Raw genomic sequence first — 21,837 nt, 5'->3', positions numbered from 1 at the left:
GGTATTTGTTAGTGTAGTTTTTGCACATCATAAGGAATGGCTGGAACATCAACTTTTGGAGTATCATCCAAGACTACATAATCATCTTCTTTCTTCTCATGTTGCTGCAACAAATCTTTGTACAACACTTTCTCATTGAATATGACATCCATGCTTCTTAAATTTTTATGATTTTCAAAATCATAAAGCCTATAACCAAATTCATTAATGCCATATAAAAAAAAACACATTTCCTTGACTTAGCTTCCAGCTTGGTTCTATTTTCAAAATCTATGTAAGCAAAAGCTTCAAAATCAAAGGCTTTGAGAAAAGAATAACTCACCTTCTTACCAGTCCATGCTTCCTCTGGAATACCACAACCCAAAGGAATAGAGGGACCTCTATTAATCAAATATATAGTAGTATTGATAGCCTCTGCTCACATGTGTAAGGTAAAACCAACATGCAACCTCATGCTCCTTGCGCGCTCCATTATAGTCCTGTTCATGCATTCAGCCACTATATTTTCCTGTGGAGTCCTTGGAACAATTTTTTGTCTACGAATACCATTAGTGGACCAATAACATTCAAATTCATGACTGCAATAATCACCACCATTATCAGATCTGAGACATTTTAATTTCTTACCAGTTTCATTTTCAACCAAGCATTTCTATTTCTTAAAAGTTTGAAATACATCAGATTTCTGTCTAAAGAAATAAACCCATACTTTTCTAGTTGCATCATCAATAAATGTAACATAATAGTGAAAGCCACCAAGGGAAGATACCTGATCTGGTCCCCATACATCGGTATGCACAAGCTCTAATTTCTCCTTCTTTTTTTTCCTTCTCAGCCTTCACAAAACTTACTCTCTTTTGTTTTTCATACACACAACTTTCACAGAAATCCATATTAACACATTTTAGACCCGAAAAAACTTTCTTTGAATGAAGCACTTTCATACCTTTCTCACTCATGTGCCCAAGTATGTTGTGCCACAATGTTGTATCAGAATTTACAACAACTATTTGTTCTCCCTACTCAATTGCAGCAACTATTCCTGAACATTTATTTTTCTCTGAAACAATTAAAGTAGAAGGAACAATATGACCTATACAAATATATAAGGTGCCTACTTTCACACCTTTTGCTACTAGAAGGGAACCTTTTGAAACCTTCCAATTTTTATCATTAAAAGTTACTACACAACCTCATCACCGAGTTGCCCTGCTAAAATTAAATTCTTACTCACCCTTGGAACATGTCTTACCTCATGTAGTAGGAAATGATTCCCATTCTGAAACTTAATCTTAATTTTTCCATTTCCAAAAATCTAACAGGGTTCATTATCCCCCAAATAAATAAGCCCAAAATCCCCTTAGACATCATCAATGAAATAACCTCTATGAGGTGTAGCATGAAATGAAGCACCAGAATCTAAAACTCATGAATCATCAACACTTTCTAAATACAGAAGCAAAGCATCCTCTTTGGATTTGTTACTTGCCATATTTGCCTCCTTGTCTCCATTTGGTTTATCTCCTTCATTTTTCTTTTGACTCCAACAATCTTTCTCTTTGTGCCTTGGTTTTCCACAGTACTAGCAGTCATTCAATCCTGTTGGTTGAGACCTCCTCCCCTTTAACTTTCCTCTTGATTTCCTACAATTTCTAGAATTATTTCCTCTCAGTTCTTCTGCCCCTACTTTGTGCATTCAAAGCACTTCCTGATGTAGATCCACTTGAGGATTTCCTACGAGTTTCCTCACTGAAAATAATACCAATCACATATTCACATTTTAGGGTACTAGATCTAGGAACAAAATTACTCATAGCCATTACCAAGCCATTCCAGCTTTCAGAAAAAGAGCACAAAATCAAGAGAGCTTTAATTTCTTCATCAAAATTGATACCCACAGAAGATAAATGACTAGTAATAGTATTAAACTTGTTTAAATGATCTACAATAGATCCACCTTCTACCGTTTTCATATTAAATAAATTCTTCATGAGAAATACCTTGTTTGAAGTGGAGGGCTTTTCATATAGTGTTGCTAGAGGTTTCATCAACTCTTCTATTGTCTTCACTTTTGTAATATTAAATGCCATTGATGGTGCTATGCATAATCGAATGCTTCCAAGTGCTTTTCTATGCAAAAGATCTCATTCATCATTTGACATAGATCCCTGATTCTTGGCTTTTCCTTCTAATGGCTTCCATAAGTCCTTCTAATAAAGATAGTCTTCCATTTGCATCTTCCATAACTGGAAGTTCTACCCATTAAACCTGTCAACCCTCAGCTTACCCTCATCTGCCATCTCTCCCACTCAACCATGAGACTTTCCTATAGAGGATAACTGAAAAATAACTTTCTTTGATACCACTTGTTAGGATTAAACCACATACAAAAAATAACAATTACATGAAAATATGACCAATAATAGAAAATAATAGATCACACAGAAAAGAACACAAGGCCCCAAGATTTAACGTGTTTCACCCAATCCCTGGGCTACGCCCACCAAATAGCAAGTCTAATCTTATTACAATCTAGTGTTTACAACCTGGTTAGAATTCGTAATCCCTTATAGCTCAATACCACCACAAGAACCAATTTTGCATCACAACTTAATGAAAAATACCTAACCCTAAGACCTTTTATACAAGTATTTTTATGCCACTTTAGGGTTACAAAATGTCAGCCATATGTCGGCTAAAAACTAATAATCTCCCACTTGGGGACTAATCAAGCTCCACTCTAAACAATAGGGGAGTTATCATATTTTGAGGTATCCATGTTATTGCAAAATTTTGAGTTTTTGAAGTTTTCTATACAAGCCAAGTTATAGATGTGTTATGCTCATGAGATTAAGAATATTATTGCATAATCAAGTGTTTTTGACACTCATGTCAAAGGGGGAGATTCTTGATCTCAGATTGGTTTCAACAAGTGAGTGTCAACACACTTAAGTTATTTACTCAGTTCATGCCAAACAAGTAGTAAACGCCAAGCACAATGTGAATTATAGAGCATGCCGAGTCCACAGTGAGTGCCAAGCCACTCATGTGCTAAGTCACTCAAGTGTTGAGCAGACAATGTATGCTAAGTGACATAGGAGCCGAGTAAACAATGGATGTCGATTGATACAGATGTTGAGTCACAATAGAAAGATTAATGTATGTTGAGCATCAAAGACTTTAGGTGCCGAGTAAGGTAGTTTTGACATATTTGTTTGTAAAGGCACAAACAACTATGTAAACTATTTTTGAATTGAATTAAGGATGAATTAAAATATTTTGGAGATAAGGATGAATCTTAAGTTAGATTTCCAATGTAATTACATGCAACCAATCAGAAAATGGGAAGGATTAAGTAGCAATATGAATGAATCTCAATTATAGATTCATACCTAACCCTAAGTAACTAGAGTCTTTTTAAGGAGGACAAACCCTAAACTATCTAACGAGTGTGTAAGGTGTTGAAGGAGTGAAGAGAAAAGTTTGCATGTAGAAATAGAGCATTCATGGTGGCCAAGGAGTTATGAAGTGAGACAAAATTGCATAATTAGTTAGAGAAGAACATAGGAAATAAGATAGCATACAACAAAGAGACATCTTTAATCAAGAAGGATCAAGAAGACATTAGTTTAGAGGTGAACTGTTATCAGGCAATCAAGTGCTAACCGTAGTATCATGAATTATTGGCATATTTTAAAAGGAGTTATTAATCATTTTCTCTCTCAAGAGGTCTTTGGATCTAGAAGATGAAGATGATTGATGTCTTGGAGTTGAAGATGTAGATCTTGAAGAAGATAATTCATGTAATGATGCAATCTTCTCCTCTAATCATTTTTAAAATTTAGATTGCATTCCCATTATGTTCTTAGTGAGATAAAGGTAAGTAGAATCATTTGTCTCTTCTATCTTTAACAAAGCTTGTCTTTCCAACTCTAAGAGTCTAAATTGCTCTTCCTTTGCAGCTTGTTCATTTAGGAAGGTTTTCTTTTCACGCTCAACTTTCTTAAGTCTTTGGCAAGTTTGAACTAAGGTTAATTGGTTAAAAATAACTTAAGGTCACTTTCCATGATCTATTTGATATCTTGTTGTAACCCACATAAAAGAAAAGGTACTAGTTGATAGGACAACCCTAAAAATGTAGTACCAAACTAGGATAGTAAAAACACTCACTTGTCCAAAAGAGAGGTGATAACATAGAATTTTTGCAATAGGCATAAACCAACACTACCATAGAGGTTACCAATACTTTGGGTGAATACCATAGCACATATGGATTAGAAGGATGACTTATCCAAATTATAATTAATTGAAATTGAATTTGAATGGAGGTGAATGGACAAGATATTACTAAGACTCTCTAGGCATGTTATCAAAGAATCCAAAGGTTTATCTTCTCAATAAGAATGGTTTCTAACTCACAAACTCCAAGCAAAGTCAATTGTAAAATCAAAGATTACTAATTCAAGAAGTCAAAACACAATAATCCAAGGTCCAAACAAGCTTCCAATAGTGGGGTAAGTGATCTAATCTAACTCAGATCAACCAAGGAGGATTGGAAATGACCGAATAACAAATTGAGAAAGGTTTTAACTCGGGAACTCAGTATTCTTGTTCGTTTTAATTGACCAACTAAATGCATCAATAGAATTTTATCATAAATCAAGGACACAAGACATATGTTGCTGTAAATAGGTATTTACTATTTACACTTACGTAAGTTTACTTAAGTTAATGCATTATTTAATTATTTTGCATTATTTTATTATTTATTTAGGTGAGACACTTAGGAGTTTGTGTACTCTCATAGAAGCGCACAACTCTAATTATGCACATGGTGTCTACAACATAGGAGTTTGCATCATTCACTGAGTTGTCATGTTGACAACACAGTTATTCATACTCTTGATTTAGCACATGTTCTCTACACCACTAATTTGTGTGCTACACCATTGTAGGCTTATCCTCACATCATCACACTTAATTATGTGCTTAATGGAGGATAACCCATATCTGGTGGACATGTTCCCGGTTGTATGACTTATCATGATGTTGACTTCTATGCATTCTAGAAGCTCTTCTGGGGCCTTTATATACAAGCACTCCTAGTGTAATCTTGATATGGCTATATGGCATATTGAATGAATATATCATCATTCTGATCATACTCTATCTTTGGTCTACTATTGTGCTTGTGTTTGAGTTCCTTGGTCTTGGGTGAATTCTAGCCTAAGTCAAATTCTTACATGGTATTACAGCTGAGGGAGATTCTCTACACATAGTCATTCAAGACCATTTATGCTTTAACACCTCGACCCAAATCCAGAGGATTTGTAGAAATTGGGAGTGTCTAGAGCCAGATCTAACCTCACCGTTGTGTTTAGAGCATTGATTTGGTGAAGATTGACTATAAATTTGCCTATGTTAGGTGAAAGTTGATTGTGAGGCAAAAAAAATTTGCAAATTGGAACTTGGAGGCCCGATTTGTAGTTCGGTTATGGTCATTTTCAGATCTATTTAATTATTTTTTTAGATCTAAATTATTTTTCATCTCTACAATTTTTTCTCCAGTTAGTTATTTTCAAAAAATTTATTTCTTTATCAAAGAATTTTTTTTATAGAACTGGGTTGTCAGATCCCAGCTCTGCAATTTCATGTATTTATTGTAGGGTATTATTAGCGGGCTAATTACAACCCGCGGATCATACACCACATAAATATGGACATCAATTAATCTGTAGACTATAGTAGATAGCCACACATAACATTACCAATGAAAGCTAATAGTCTGGCCCATCTACAAAGTCCGACAGCCAAGCCCCAAATCTGGTGGTAGCTCTTTTGTAATAACCTTGTGCGGGCTTGTTATTAAACAACACCCATCATACTCACGCAATGCGTGTGCGATTTTAAATCCCAAAACTTTGGCAATTCAACGACAGTCTATACCGTCCAAAACTTTGTTCTCTGACAACCATAGTGAGAAATCCTCCAACGCATGTAATAATAAAACCCGAAGACCTTATTCACCACTTCGACGATCGCTATTTTTTTTGGCATTGCACAAAAGTTTCCAGTGCCCTAAAAAATCTTCTGACACTCACTGTGGTGTAAATCCTTAGTGCCACACAACAATTTTTTATTCATCCAGCCTACCTTACATTGTTGGACATGCGGCATAGTCCCATTAGGCCATGGTGGATAGAGGCCATGTCAGCCTCTACGTAAGCTCCACTATACACACAGGCATCTATGTAGCATGCCATACCATCCAACGTAGAGCCCATATCACCACCGAGTAAGCCTCCAGTCAATGCCCACGTGGCTCCAAGTTAGCTGCAATTTGTACTTGACACACTGTCATTTTTTGTACAGCCCCTACAGACTGTACAAGTGCCACATTAGCAGGGGGGGTGATTTTCATTACCATCATCTTTTCATGAGCCTAAAATTGACGACCATCTGACCCTCATTCTAGGAGAAAATTTGAACTATTTCAACAACTGTATGACCATCAAATTTAACCCCTTCATTCATTGATGTAACCCCTTTCCAGATTGATTTTGGTTTTTGTAGTCCAACTTCGGGAGGCCATAATTTAGACATCCGAAATCCAAATCAGGTGCAATTTTTTTTGAAATTGGGTAGAATTTCTTAAATTTTTTAATGGTGTAGCTTTTTTCTAGTTTTGGTGCATGGATTGTTCAAAAATTACATTTTTTGGCAACTATACCTGCATAATCCTACATTTTGCAACTTCAAACACTCTGTACGGGCACATCTGGAGTCAGAAATAAGTTTCATTTTTTTTAAAGTGCATTATTTTTTGTCTACTATCTAGATCTATAGTCAAATTGTGGTGTTGTGTGGACAAAAGTGACACTTTCAACAATAGGACCTTTCTTTGCTTTGTATTGCTTCAGAATTGGAGCACATTATAAAGTTCTAGATTTGTAATCTATTTAGAAGTTGTAACAAGAAAAATCAGAAGTCCATGAAGGCCAAAATTGGCAAGTGACCCATTGTAATTGTACTACTAATAAAGTGCCCAAAGCATCTATTTTGGGGGAGTTTCTTGATTTAGTAAAAAGGACGGGTGTTCTTGGTGTTGTGTTCTCTCTTTTCTACACTTTTCTTTCATTTTTTGCATTATGGGCAACTTTAAGTTTCCTAAATTAACTTCTCATAACTAAGCTACATGGTCCATAAAAATGTGGTATCACTTAATGCATAATAGAGTTTCACAATATGTAGATGTTACTCTTCCTAAACCAGCAGGTGATAATGTATCAGCAAGTGATATTTCAGCTTGGGTAGCAATGGATAGGAAAGCCCTAGGTGATATATGTTTGATGGTTGATGAGAAGATCATGTATCAAATCAAGGAGTGTTCTACATCCAAGGAAGCTTGGGATACCCTCAAAAACCTTTATGGTAAAGTGTCTGAAGAGGATGTTTTCAAAATTGAAGATAAGCTTGTTTCCTAAGATCCTAAGTCATTTGATTCAATATAGAATTTCATCATCAAGGTGAATGAACTAAGAAAAAAGCTTACTGATTGTGGGAGTTCTATCAAAGATGACAGATTGATCTATCTCATACATAACAAGCTGCCATTGAAGTATTCCACATTTGTATCTTCTTTTAACACCTCAAAGAATACCTTAGGGTCTACCTACAAGAAAGTCACTTTTGATGAATATGTTGATCTATTGGATACTGAAGAAAAGAAGTTGAAATCAAGGGGAATTCTCAAATCACCTCAGTCTAAAGCATTGGTGGCCAACAATGAGGGTTCTCAAAATTCAGCTAGACAGTCTTCAAATAAAGGAAAGGGTAAGAAGAAATGGAAGAGAAAATCAGAGGATGCAGAAAAGACAACACCATCATCCAATCAACAAGGCAAGTCCTTGAATTCCAACAAGAAGGGGGGCAACAATATGGAGAAAAAGAAGTGTGCATATTGCAAGAAATCGGGTCATGAAGAGCATGAGTGTTATCTTCAAAGTATTGACGAGTTGACCAACATCATGAAGAGACATAATGTTACATTGCCTAATGCTTACAAGGATAAAAGGTCTTCTTCAGATTCAAAGGGCAAAGGGCAAGCACTTATGGCTAATTTGAACTCTTCAAAGGAATGTATATTTGACTTAGATGCCTATTATCACATTAGTTCTTCAAAGGAGGATTTTTCTTCAATGAAGCAATCAAAGGTACCACACATCTTCATGGGAGATGATAGAAAAATGGAAGTTGAAGGGAAAGGAAATGTGGAAATGGAAAATGGAGAGTTTCAAGAGGTTCTCTATGTTCCAAACCTAAGTTCAAATCTTCTATCAATCTACCAAATCACTCACCTTGGAGGTGGCCATATAGTTGAATTCCTTCCGGACTCAGTAAAGATGCATAGTCTTAAAGATGATTCCTTGGTTGCAGTGGGGAAAGTGAATCATAATAAGAGGTTGTACTCTTTTTCCCATTTTGTGCTCAAGTCTCCTTCAAAGGCCTTGTTATCACAATCAAATTCAAACATGAAATTATGGCATCAATGGTATGGTCATCTTGACTTTTTCTATCTTAAGCAACTTTGCACATATAGAATGGTTACATGTATACATCAAATCAACTTTTCTAAAGGTGAATGTTCAATAGATTCAATGGATATGCATCCATAGGGGAAGTTACAGAGAGGGAAGTCTTCAAGAGCACTAGGTGTTCTACAGATGGTTCACATGGTATTAGCAAGTCCTTTTGCATTCAGCCAAGGTCACTATATACTTACCTTCATTGATGAATTTTCAAGATATACATTGGTCTATTTTCTTCATAACAAGAATGAAGTGTTGGACAAGTTTCTAGCCTTCAAGACTCATGTAGAATGAAAATCCAAGAAATCCATCACAGTACTCCGAATGGACAATGGAAGCATGTATGTGAACAGAAGACTTAATGACTTTTGCAAACTTGAGGGAATTGATCTTTAGACTCCACCAACATTCAGTCTGCATAAGACAGATGTTGTGGCTTTGAGAATTCACACTCTCAAGTCTATGGCAAGTTGCATAATACAAGCCAAGTCTCTTGATCCGTCATTAGAAGTCAAAGCAATTAGTAGTGCCACTCACATTCTTAATCAGTCTCCTCATCCAGCCTTAGATGGAAAGACTCCTTTTGAGACATGGTGTAGCAAAAAACCTATTGTGACACACTTTAGAGCCTTAAGTAGTCCGGCATGGGCAAAGATATCTTCCAGGGGTTGCAAGGCATAGTCACCTTGGCCTTGTACTTTCATTAGTTATGAAGACAATGTGAAGGCATACAAACTATTAGATCCATAGACACATCGAATCTTTGTGCAAAAGGATGTTCATTTTGAGGAAAGTTCACCAAGCTTGGCCTCTACTCCTCTTCGCACAACATACATTGTGGAAACTGATAGTGACAACAATGATAGTGCTTCAACAAATTCAGACATGTGGGCTTCTATCGATAGTTGCAGCAAGAGGTCACTACATTAGTTCAATCTAAATGAATATATCGCCATAGTGATAGGTCCAACACAGTAGGGTACATCTAGTCTTTCAGGTACAGGTTCAGTGACAGATTCGAGGGATAGTATTGATGATCTGCCTCTTCTTCTTGATGCAGAAGTTCCTTCTTCAGTTGTCACAAGGGCTCCATCTGACTCTCTTTTTCATTCTCTACATGATCAATTATCATAGGTTGAAGTGATTGTGGATACTTATGATCAGTAGTTGCAGAGTCAGACAATTCTTCGAGATCGGTTCTTCAATTATTTGAGTAGGTTTCAGAGACATCACTTATCCATGGGATTCTTTCCACACACAACAGAAGCATCTAATTTGTACCCTTAGCATTGTTTCTTCCTAAGGAGAGGAACACCATTCTATAGTCTTGAATCAGCTTCTTCATTGGAGCAATCATTGTTCAACATTCTTCTTTGGGGGGGGGGGGAGCCTATTCTGTCTCTCTTCCTCTTCTCATCATTCTCTTATGTATATACTAGATGTATGTCGTAATGGGGGAGGTCTTCATTACTCCATCCATCCATACACTATTTCATCTCTCTTTTTGGGGGAGGGTTTTTCCCATGAGGTTTTCCCTCTTTCTCTACTTTATGAGAGATTGTATATCATTATGTACATGGGTACCTAACATGGCCTAGAAGTCGGGACCCATCATGCACTTCATCCTAGATTTTGTAAGCTTAAGGGAATTCCCCTAAGTTGCACTTAAGGGGGGGGTGTTGGTGTAAATAGGTATTTATTATTTACATTTACTTAAGTTTACTTAGGTTAATGCATTATTTAATTATTTTTCATTATTTATTATTTATTTAGGTGAGACACTTAGGAGTTTGTGTACTCTCATAGAAGTGCACAACTCTAATTATGCACATGGTGTCTACAACACAAGAGTTCACATCATTCACTAAGTTGTCATGTTGACAACACAATTATTCACACTCCTAATTTAACGCATGTTGTCTACACCATTGATTTGCATGCTACACCATTGTAGGCTTATCCTCATATCATCACACTTAATTCTGTGCTTAATGGAGGATAACTCGTATTTGGTGGACATGCGCGTGGTTGTATGATTTATCATGATGCTGACTTATATGTATTCTAGAAGCTCTCCTGAGTTCCTTATATACATGCACTCCTAGTGTACTCTTGATATGGTTGTATGGCATATTGAATGAATATATCATCATTCTGATCATACTCTGTCTTTGGTCTACTATTGTGCTTGTGTTTGAGTTCCTTGGTCTTGGGTGAATTATGGGCTAAGCCAAATTCTTACAACATCACTTAGGAAGTTCAAGAAAATGTCTACAAGTAATGGGCAAGGGACAAAGCAACCTTCCACATAAACAAGAATAGTGTCTTAGAATGAATCTAATCCCTAGAACCACTATTGTGTATGTTCTCAAAATGTTTTCCAATTAGGCACATAGTCCTAGAAAAGAAAAATTGGGTTGCACTGTAGTTCTTAGTAATGGTCAACTCTACAACTCTTGCAATCTCAAGTGGGAAAAATTCAATCCCAACGCACTAGGGTTTTGACACATTTTGAGAATTTAATCAATCAAAGATGCTGAGGAAATCTAACAACCTAACAAAAGACTACACGTGTAGAGATTTCTTCGACAAGGATATTTATATAGCGGGTGTTTCTACCATAGTGAAAGTGGCTACTACCACTTGAGATTTTGTCCACATGGTTTACCCAATAAAGGGAGTGTCCACTACGGTTAACACTCTTTAATCATGGAACACTCACAAAATTGGACCACATGGGGACTTAGTTCGAATTCAAGGGTTCCAAGTTTCTGATGTGCCCAAAAGGGAACATAGCATACTCCTATAGCCTCTTCACCTCACCAAAACATAAAAAAAAGATTCGTTGACATGCTAATTTGAAATCACTTCACCAAGGTTTGAAAAGCCAATAACAATCATTACCAATCTTAGGAGAGAAAGTACCAACAAATGTTGAAGACAAACCAAGTGAGACAATGAAATAATATCAAATCATTCCCTACTTACAAGGGGATCTATTGTCAAGAAGAGCATTGCATGTAAGGAAAGAGAATGAAGCCCACTCTCTCAAGATTACTACAAATAGTGTCCATAGGGCGTAATTACTATGTGAAACATGTATGCAAGAAAATAAATCTAAGTCCAATTTTAGAGCACAAATCAAAATGCGATTTAAAAAAGCATGTAAAACACTCAAGCCAAACACATGAGAGGTTCACTTTTAATTCTAAAGTCCAAATCTTATAGAGATGTATAAGAATACCTCAGATCCAAAGCAACACGTGCATATCACCCCCCTAATCTAAAAACCAAGCAAGTGCTCCAAGCAAACAACAAGCAAACCAATACAAGATAGATATGTCTTATGCAAACCCTAGGGTTAGATCTCAAAATATGATTGTTAGGAGTAATAATAACTAGAAAATAACTCAAATGAAAACTCACATTATGCATTAAATTATGTGAAAATTAAATGCAAGTTAATCATTAAATGCCCTTTTTAATTTTTAAAAAAAGTTTTGACCTAGTCAACAAGATTGGACCTATATGTCATGAATTTAGACTAAAAACCTTAAATAAAGAAAAGAGACCCCTATTAAAAAAAAAACCTTTCCAAAAAAGTTAGAATTTTAGAAAAATATTTTCATTTGTACCCTAGGGAATCATTTTGTCAAAACAGACTAGATTTTGTAAATCGAGTGTTTGATCCCTTATATGAGATCGAACATTAAAACAAAAAGAAACAACTTTATTTAGAATTTAGAGACCTTTCCAAAAGTGTAGAATTTTCTGAAAAAATTTCTAATTTGCACCCAAAAATGATTTTTCATTAAAAACTAAGAAAAAATTATATAAAATACAAATTAGCTCACAAAATTATAAAATTTTAACCGAAGCTTCTCTAACATTTATCCAACCTAAAAAATAAATTTTAGACTAAAATACTAAGTTTTTTGAGAGATATGATCATATCTTTAAGATCTAAGGTTTTTTATCTCCAAAAAATCTACAAAAGGGGGTTAGCTCCAAAAATAGCAAAATCAACATGTAAAGGTGGGTTAACCCATGGTGGGCACCAAAAATATTTGTTAAAAAACAATTCTATGAGTCATTATATTCAAGATTTCTCAAGAATGGAGATCTCCAATGGCGACTCATAGCTCTCTATTCATGGAGTGCAAGAGTTTGTAATGGAGGCCCTCAGTTTGACCTAGTTTGTACCCATGCAAGTACTCCATAAAATGAGAAATTAAAAGATCAAAATATGCATGCAAATGGAGATGCAAGCTAATCTAAATGATAACTTTGCAAAGCAATGCAAGGAAGGAAATCTAATCTATGAAACAAAATAACAATGCAAGATTAATCTATGAAAGAAAATATGACTCTAAGCTAATATAAAAATGAAAGGATGAAGCATGATGATGGAAGCCATGGCTGCATGACAAAAGAAGACAAGAAGAGAGAAGTTGCAATAAAACTCTAATGTTCAAACTCTAAAGCTCAAACTCCTCCAAAATCGCTCTCTAAACTTGCAACATAACAATACTGTAGCAACTAACATCTATCTAAATGAGGAGAGGGTTCTTTATAAAGGAAACTATGTAGAGGAATGCATCCTCAAGAGAAATGTGGGATAAATCCCTAAAAAGACAATTAAGAGGAAAAAGCTCACCACTTAGAGATATGTGCAAAAGAAAGGAATCTTTACTTGATTTTTTTCATTTTTTTCATTTTTTTCATCAAAAAAGAGCTTTAAGCGGGGATTTATTTATTTAATTAAAAGAGGCATTTTCTTATAATTTAATAAAATAAGATTATTTAATTAAAAGGGAGATTTTAATTAAATAAGATAAAACTATTTAATTAAAAGGGAGAATTTCTTTCAATTAAATAAGATTATTTTATTTATTTAAAAGGATGTTTTCTTTTAACTAAATAAGATAAGATTATTAATAAAATGAAAAATTTTAATTAAATAAGATAAAACTATTTAATTAAAAGAGAGATTTTTTAATTAAATAAGATTATTTTATTTATTTAAAAGGTTGTTTTCTTTTAATTAAATAAGGGCTCATTTGGTTGCTGGCATACGAATTAAGAATCAGAATTAAAAATTAGAATGGGAATGGGGTTTATGAATGGGATTCAAAAATTGCTATTACTGTCTTGTTTGGTTCCCTGGAATTTGATTAGGAAGAAGAGTTGAATGACTTTGTGTAGCAACAAAATACCTTTCTAGTTCAGGTTCAGTCTTTTTTGTGTGTGTATAGAACTTGCCATCATTTGTCATTCAGAGAAAGTCCCTTCAGTCATATGCTTATGTCAATAGCAGACTTTCATAAGTCCACGGTGAACGTCAGAAGTTCCACCAGGGGGTTTAGCATCCTAGCCATCCATCCATCTGATTCCATTTCAAGACCGTGCAACTCACTTAACCTGGTTCACTCGCACCAATAGCTGGAGCAACAATACCAACACCATTGGCATCTGACTGGGTAGGCATCTGTTTCATCTTCACCTTGGTTGGAAGAAATGGCTACTCAATCCCTACAAAATTGATTGCTATAAACCCCTCTCACTTGATCGTTTTGCTGTATGTTTTACAATTTCATGGCACTTGATCATTTTGCTTATGCTAGCTAAATTAGCAAACTTGCCATGGGTTTCAATGCACACAGACTTGGTTTCAACGAATCTTGCACTCCCATCGCCTTCGATCACTCTACCATGGATTCAAAAAAATATTAATTTTGGAAAGGGCAACATGAGAAAGGGAATAACCATTCCAATTATAGGTATTTTTGGGAATGGATAAAAGCTCATTTTGGGGCTAAATGAGAATACGTATTCCTATTCTCCATTCCAATTCCGCTCACCAAATGAAGAATAAAAATTGTATTCTAATTTTCAATTACTATTCCACTTATATTCTAGCAACCAAACAGGCCCTAAGATAAGATTATTTAATAAAAAGAAAGATTTTAATTAAAATGATAAAACTATTCAATTAAAAGAGAGATTTTCTTTTAATTAAATAAGATTATTTTATGTATTTAAAAGGATGTTTTCTTTTGATTAAATAAGATTATTGATGAAATGATCAAACCTTAGGAAATATTGAAATAATTAAATTAATTGCAATTTGATCAAGGAAAATGATTTGAATTGACTCATTCAAATATTGCAATGCATTGATTCATGAAATTGATAAATTGATTCAAGAATTTGATAAATTGAAGAATTGGGGCCCATAGTCTAGGCGACATTTTAGGGCGCATACACTCAATACCATGTTCACACGAACCCCAAATGGTATGGGTTCTTGCAAATCTTTTTTTTGGGTTCATACAAACATGACAAAGAGTTTTTTTTGGAACAACCAATTTTGTTCGTGCCACAAAAGTGACACTCATTATTGTGGGCTTAGCCATAACAACCTTTGCTTCTGACAAACCATCTCTATAAATAGAAAATCAAGATCTTTTATTGTTCAACCTCTATTGTCCATTTAAAGGTTAGGTAGGATTCAATGAATCTACCCATCTTTTCATTTTTTTCCCTTCTAGAAACTTCTCCTTCAATCCTCTTTGAATTCACCTCAAAATGGTTAACCATGAATTCTGTGCCACCAACTCATCATAGTTATCTTCCATATGCATTAAAAAATTCAAGAAAACAAAATAGTCAGCTTAGATTCATCAAATCCATGATATAACATGAATACTGGCACTCAACATCAATATACTGTCACTCAACTTCCATACTATTCTTCCACTCAGCATCAACTAGATCACTCAGAAAAAACTAAAGTTTACTTGTGCTTGGCATCAACTAAACTTTACTCGGCTTACACTGTATCACTTGGCATACACTAAAATTTGACTTTTCTTGGCTCCAACTGATTTTTTGCTTGGCTTGCGCTAACTTTTCTTGGCACCTACTGTCCACTTGGTCAAGCTTGGAAGACTCAATTCTTCTTACTTGTTCTTCTAGACTTTGTCAGTGTATCCATCCTTTGCAACCTTAAGTAGATAAACAATGCACTATAACATCACTGTCTTAACTGATCTTTGTACTCCTTTTTCATACCATAACTCAACCTTTCCTCTAGGTGCTATTGTTATCTCATTTGATCAAAACCTCCTCATCAATCAAACAAATGATAGTACTCAAATCATCTAAGAAGTTGTCTTACTAGCAAGTAGCAGGTTTGACATTAGTGATAAAACAATGATTGAAACACATTCTCATACTTGTATCAATATGTTTTCAACATTTTATTATTTTTGGTTCATAATGAGATAACAAACATGTAATTTCCCTTTCTTTTCTTCTAGTCAACACAATAACATCTTTATCACCAAGTATATGATATGAAGAATGATAAAGTTTGACATACCTTGGTAGCATTAGACTTCTCTTGGAGCTTCCTCAAACACTTGAACTAGTTCCTTTATATTTTTTTGTTCTACTAGTTATTCCTTGTCATTATGTTCAATGAACTGCACATAGAAAAATCCTTTGTATTCTTCTAGTTCTTTGTCACTTGAATCATCATTCTGTTGAGAGTACTTATTAATCCCCATGTTACTACTTTCTATCATCTTATTTGTTCTTTTCTTTAAGCACTTGTATGATTTTCATTTTGTGGAATAACATTGAAATATTCCTTTATCTCCTCTTGAGTCAAAACTTTCTTGAGTAGTTATCTCTTTTGATGTAACATCTACTTCAAAATACTTTGAAATAAATACACAGGGTGATTTTTCATACCATAATTCATAGGGTGTTTTTTTGTAACTTTCTTCAGTTGTACCCAGTTCAGTGTATAGATTGTAGTAGTTACCTCTACTCTCCAAAAGATTTGTGCCACACCTTTTTGCAACATTAAAGTTCTTGAAAAATAAATGATTGACCTATTTCTTCATTCAAAAAATCATTCCACTTAGCTGTCCTAAGGGCTAACATTGTTCTTCTAATTCCATGCTCCTCATAGTACACAATTAATTCGTACGAAGTAGACTCACCTCCTATATCTAATCTCAATAATTTCATCTTATTACCAGTTTCCCTTTCAACTCTGGCTTTAATATTTTGAACATGTAGAGTACATCTGATTCATACTTCCAAAAGATAACCCATAGGAGAAATCATCAACAAATAACATGAAATACCTATCTCCATAACAACTTTGAGTTCTTATTGCACCACACAAATCTATATTAAGTATGTATAGTATACCTTCCCAAGTTTATCTATAACTAATAAAGATAGAACTAGTTAACAAGTTTACACTCTTTGCACAAAACATTGTCTATTTTTTTAAGATAAGAAATCCTCTTACTACTTTCATCTTTCTTACTTTGACTAAATTATCAAAGTTTACATGACAAAACCTTTTATGCCACAACCAACAATCTTTAACCTTAGCAATTAGAAAAATATTAATAGTCAATTTTAGTTGGAATAAGTTACCTCTTGTATGTTCACTAGTACCGATTACATCTCTTGATTTTCTAATGATGATGCACTGTCTTTTCTTGAACTCTAGTCTGTAACCTTTTTGGTTTAGTTGAAACACAAAAAAGTTATACTTTAGTCCTTCAACAAAGTAAACATCTCCACATAATGTTTTATCATTTAGAACAATTGTACCTTTACCTTTCACAACGAAAGGACCTTTGTTACCAACATTACTGCAACTCCATCACATTCTTTCATTTCAATGAATTTTCTCTTATTACTAGTCTTGTTATGTAAGCAACCACTGCCAATTATTCACTAATTATTATTGTTCATTCTAGAAATTAAAGTCTTTTTATTGTTTTTTGCAGGGTCTTTGTTGACTGTAGAAAACATAATCTCTTCTTCATCTTTTCCATTAGACTCGTCATTAGTAAAAAAAAAAATCTGCAATATAGCATGTCTTCTTGTTCTCCCTGTACTTCTTTTCCTTATCCTTCTTCCATTTTCTAGGACAATTGATAGAGAGATGTCCAATATTTTTGCAATTGTAGCACTTAAAAGGTAGGATACCTTTATACTTTGCTTTTCCTCTAGGTAACCTTTTTGCAAAAAAACACCTCTATTTCTTCTTATTCCCTTTCCTCATTTAAGACATAATATAAATCATAAGAAGATGATGCATAACTAGAGATTTATTTTTCCTTTCTTGCAAGAGAAAGAGTCATAGATGCATTGAAAATAACTTTTAGCTTAGGCATACTATTATTAAAATTACTAAGCTCAAAAGATGTCAACTTGCCTATAAATGAATCCAATGTAACTGCACCAGTGCCTAAAGATCTAGCCTCTTCAAAAGAAGAGACTCTAATAGCATTCTTAGGTGTCAATTTTTTTATAACATTTTTTTTTACCACATCATCATCAAGAATAAGTCCACCAACACCTCTAATAGTAACAATTACATCATTGATCCTTTTAGTGTATTGCTCAATGTTTCCATTCTTCATCGTCCCACATGTCATAGGCTATATCTAGGTCTTTGACATCAACATATTTTGCATATGAAAGTGTACTTGTAACTGCATCCATTGCAGTTATATGTTCTTGCAATATTCTCAATTGATCTGCATTGAGAGTTCCTATAGGAGTGATATATTGTGTGACAACATGATTCTAGTATTTATCTCCCATAGCTTCGAGGTATAACTTCATTCTTTCACACCATAGTGGGTAGTTTCCCTTGAGAACTTAGGAGCATCCTTCTTCATCATCTTGATCTTCACCTCAACAAGTTAATCTTTCACCATGATTGAGAACCAAAGATCTGATACCAATTGTTGATGCTAAGTTATTAAATTACTGGGTGGCGGGGAGGTGGGGTAGATCAATGATCAAAAAATATATATTCTTTTTATACCTTTAAAACAATTAACAAGTTATCAGACTCAAAGTATCAAATGAAGCATGAAACACATGAAATCATCCACACATTTGACACATATATTTTGGTCACACAAAAACCCAACTTGGATGAAAAATACAGTAGGGATTAGCACCCATAAATGATTTGTACTCTTTTGAAGTACACCCTATTAGGAATTACAAAGATACAATTAAGTGCCACCTTGTTAGAAGATTTACTTCAAGCCCGGTTAAGATCTTTATGTTCAAGGTAGACTTGTTAGAGAACTTTAAATGCTAATTAAAGTGCCTCCTTATTAGAGGATTTATAATGAGGACCTATTAGGATCCACCCAATTAAGAGATTTCACATGTTATAATTATTAGATAACAACAAAAATGATATGTTGAATAAAAATTCTTCTGCCTATTCATATCTATTTGATCTCTCTTTCTCTTCTCTCTTCATTTCTCTCTTCTTTGGGTGGAATTCTCTTTTGACCTCTTCACACATCACTTGATCACAATCAACAACAACATAATATGGCCTTTCACATGTTATACTGGTTTGTTTAGCTTCCTTTGATTTGACAAAACCCTAAACATATTACCATTTGGAAATTCAAATCTTGCTAAAATCCAACTACCATAAGATTCAACTTATTTCATAAATCACCTTTCATGGCCGCACCACTACTTCATAGTACTATGTGTCAAATGTAAAACATGTTTTGACCTGTTAGGACCTTTCTCTAGAATCTTCTCCACAATACTTGTTATCAATCACTATGATATCTGAGATCATCTCCACATGTATATCCTTCATACAATTACAACTAACTCATTAGAATGTATTGCAATCATGACACCATTCACTAATTTTAGTTTAACCAATTGTTACTCAAGAACTCACTCTCTATTAACCCGTTTGTCCCAAGTTCCCCAATTACCTATCCTTAACTTAAAATTGTCTCATTTTTCATCTTCCATCTTAGAAATACTTTACTTGTAATGATGATGAGTTGCTATCATAACTAAATAAACTTTACTAGCTAGTGAATGTCCTCCTGTGACTGATCCACTCAATTCATCATGGATTTGATAAATCAATCAAATTGCCTACCAATTGCCACTAACTACTCATAGTAGTTGGACCTTTTTCTTTACCAATCCTTTCATTCTTCTCTACACCAATTGCATCCATTCAATTATACTTGAAAATATACTAAGAACACTAGGTCAATAATTAACATCAACAACAACACAATAACTGATCATCATGTAATCAAATCATCACTTGTTCTTTACATCATCACACCATCACTTGTCCTATCAATGATCACATGCTCTGTCAATTCCATCATCTATGCCAACAACTAATTCATGCACGTGTTTGAAAAAAATAAGATCCAAGAAAACTCAATGACAACATATTCTTGAATTGTAATAACCAATTCATGAGGTAGAAGCAGAATAGCACACAAGATAGTGTGTAATGGATAATGGGAGTGGACCTTTGAAAGCTAGTAAAAGGTATCATTAGAAAACTTCATAAAAACTAATCTATTACTCTTTATGTAATACAAATTTTGATCCTACCCTATGTCTTAGAATTTATATTTTTTAACAAGTTTTGATCCTACTCTATGTCATCCTAAGATATTATGTAGGGCCTTAAGTATAGATAAATAATGTTTATACTCAATTCTAATAATCCAAAATAATAGATACATAAGATTGTGAGTTGGGACTTAAGAATTATCTTACAAGAAAAACTTAATAGAACAATGAATTAAGAATTATCTTACAAGAAACACTTAATAGAACAATGGCTTATCAATTGGTAAGAAGGTAATAACTTGTATTTTGGACACATGAATTTTTTGTATCGATTAATAAAAGGACTAAAATAACTAGTGTCCAAGGAAACCCATCATTGCAATGCTTTTGTCATAGACCATATACGATTGATTCATGCATATGTTTGAAAAAGACAAGACCCAAGAAAACTCAATGACAACATATTCTTGAATTGTAATAACCACGTCATGAAGATGGAGACCTAAAAAAATCATGACAACATATTCTTGAATTATAATAACCACATCATGAATAAGAGAAGACCAAAGAGGATGATCGTCAACATATTCTTGAATTGTAATAACCAAATCATGAGGTAACAATATCTTGAATAGTGAGAAGCATGATAAGACACACAATGGAATTCTAAGTTTAATGGATAATGAGAGTGGATCTTTTTAAAATATTAGGTGTTAGAAATGATGAACCATTTTTAAAAAAAAATTTAACCTTTAAAACAATTAACAAGTTATCAGACTTAAAGTAGTTACAAAGACACAATTAAGTGCCACCTTGTCAGGGGATTCACTTCAAGCCTGGTTAAGATCTTTATGTTCGAGGTAGATGTGTTAGAGAACTTTAAACACTAATTAAAGTGCCTCCTTGTTAGAGGATTTACAATGAAGACCTATTAGGATCCACCCAATTAAGTGATTTGACATGTTATGATTATTAGACAACAACAACAAAAATGATATGTTGAATAAAAATTATTTTTCCTATTTAGATCTATTTCATCTCTCTTTCTCTTCTCTCTTCACTTCTCTCTTCTTTGGGTGGAATTCTCTTTTGACCTCTTCACACATTAGTGGATCACGATCAACAACAACAAAATATGCCCTTTCACATGTTATATTGGTTTTTTCTGCTTCTTTTGACTTGACAAAACCCTAAACATATTACCATTTGGAAATTCAAATCTTTCTCAAATCCAACTACCATAAGATTCAACTTATTTCATAAGTGACCTTTCGTGGCCGCACCACTACTTCATAGTATTATGTGTCAAATGTAAAACATGTTTTGACCTGTCATGACCTTTCTCTAGAATCTTCTCTACAATACTTCTTATCAATCACTATGATATCCAACATCATCTCCACATGTATATCCTGTCATACAATTACAACTAACTCATTAGAATTTATTGCAATCATGACATCGTTCACTAATTTTAGTTTAACCGATTGGTACTCAAGAACTCACTCTTCATTAACCCATTTATCACAAGTTCCCCAATTACCTATCCTTAACTTAAAACTATCTCATTTGTCATCTTCCATCTTAGAAACACTTTACTTGTAATGATGATGAGTTTCTATCATAACTAAATAAACTTTACTAGCTAGTGAATGTCCTCCTGTGACCGATCCACTCAATTCATCATGGATTTGATAAATCAATCAAATTTCCTACCAATTATCGCTAACTACTCATAGTAGTTGGACCTTTTACTTTACCAATCCTTTCATTCTTCTCTACACCAATTGCATCTATTCAATTATACTTGGAAACATACTAAGAACACTAGGTCAAT

This window comes from Cupressus sempervirens, chromosome 1 (assembly GCF_028749045.1).
Source record: "Cupressus sempervirens isolate cs-2001-9-10 chromosome 1, ASM2874904v1, whole genome shotgun sequence".
Lineage (NCBI taxonomy): Eukaryota > Viridiplantae > Streptophyta > Pinopsida > Cupressales > Cupressaceae > Cupressus > Cupressus sempervirens.
The sequence above is the reverse complement of the archived record's forward strand: the minus strand, read 5'-3'. Positions refer to the sequence as shown.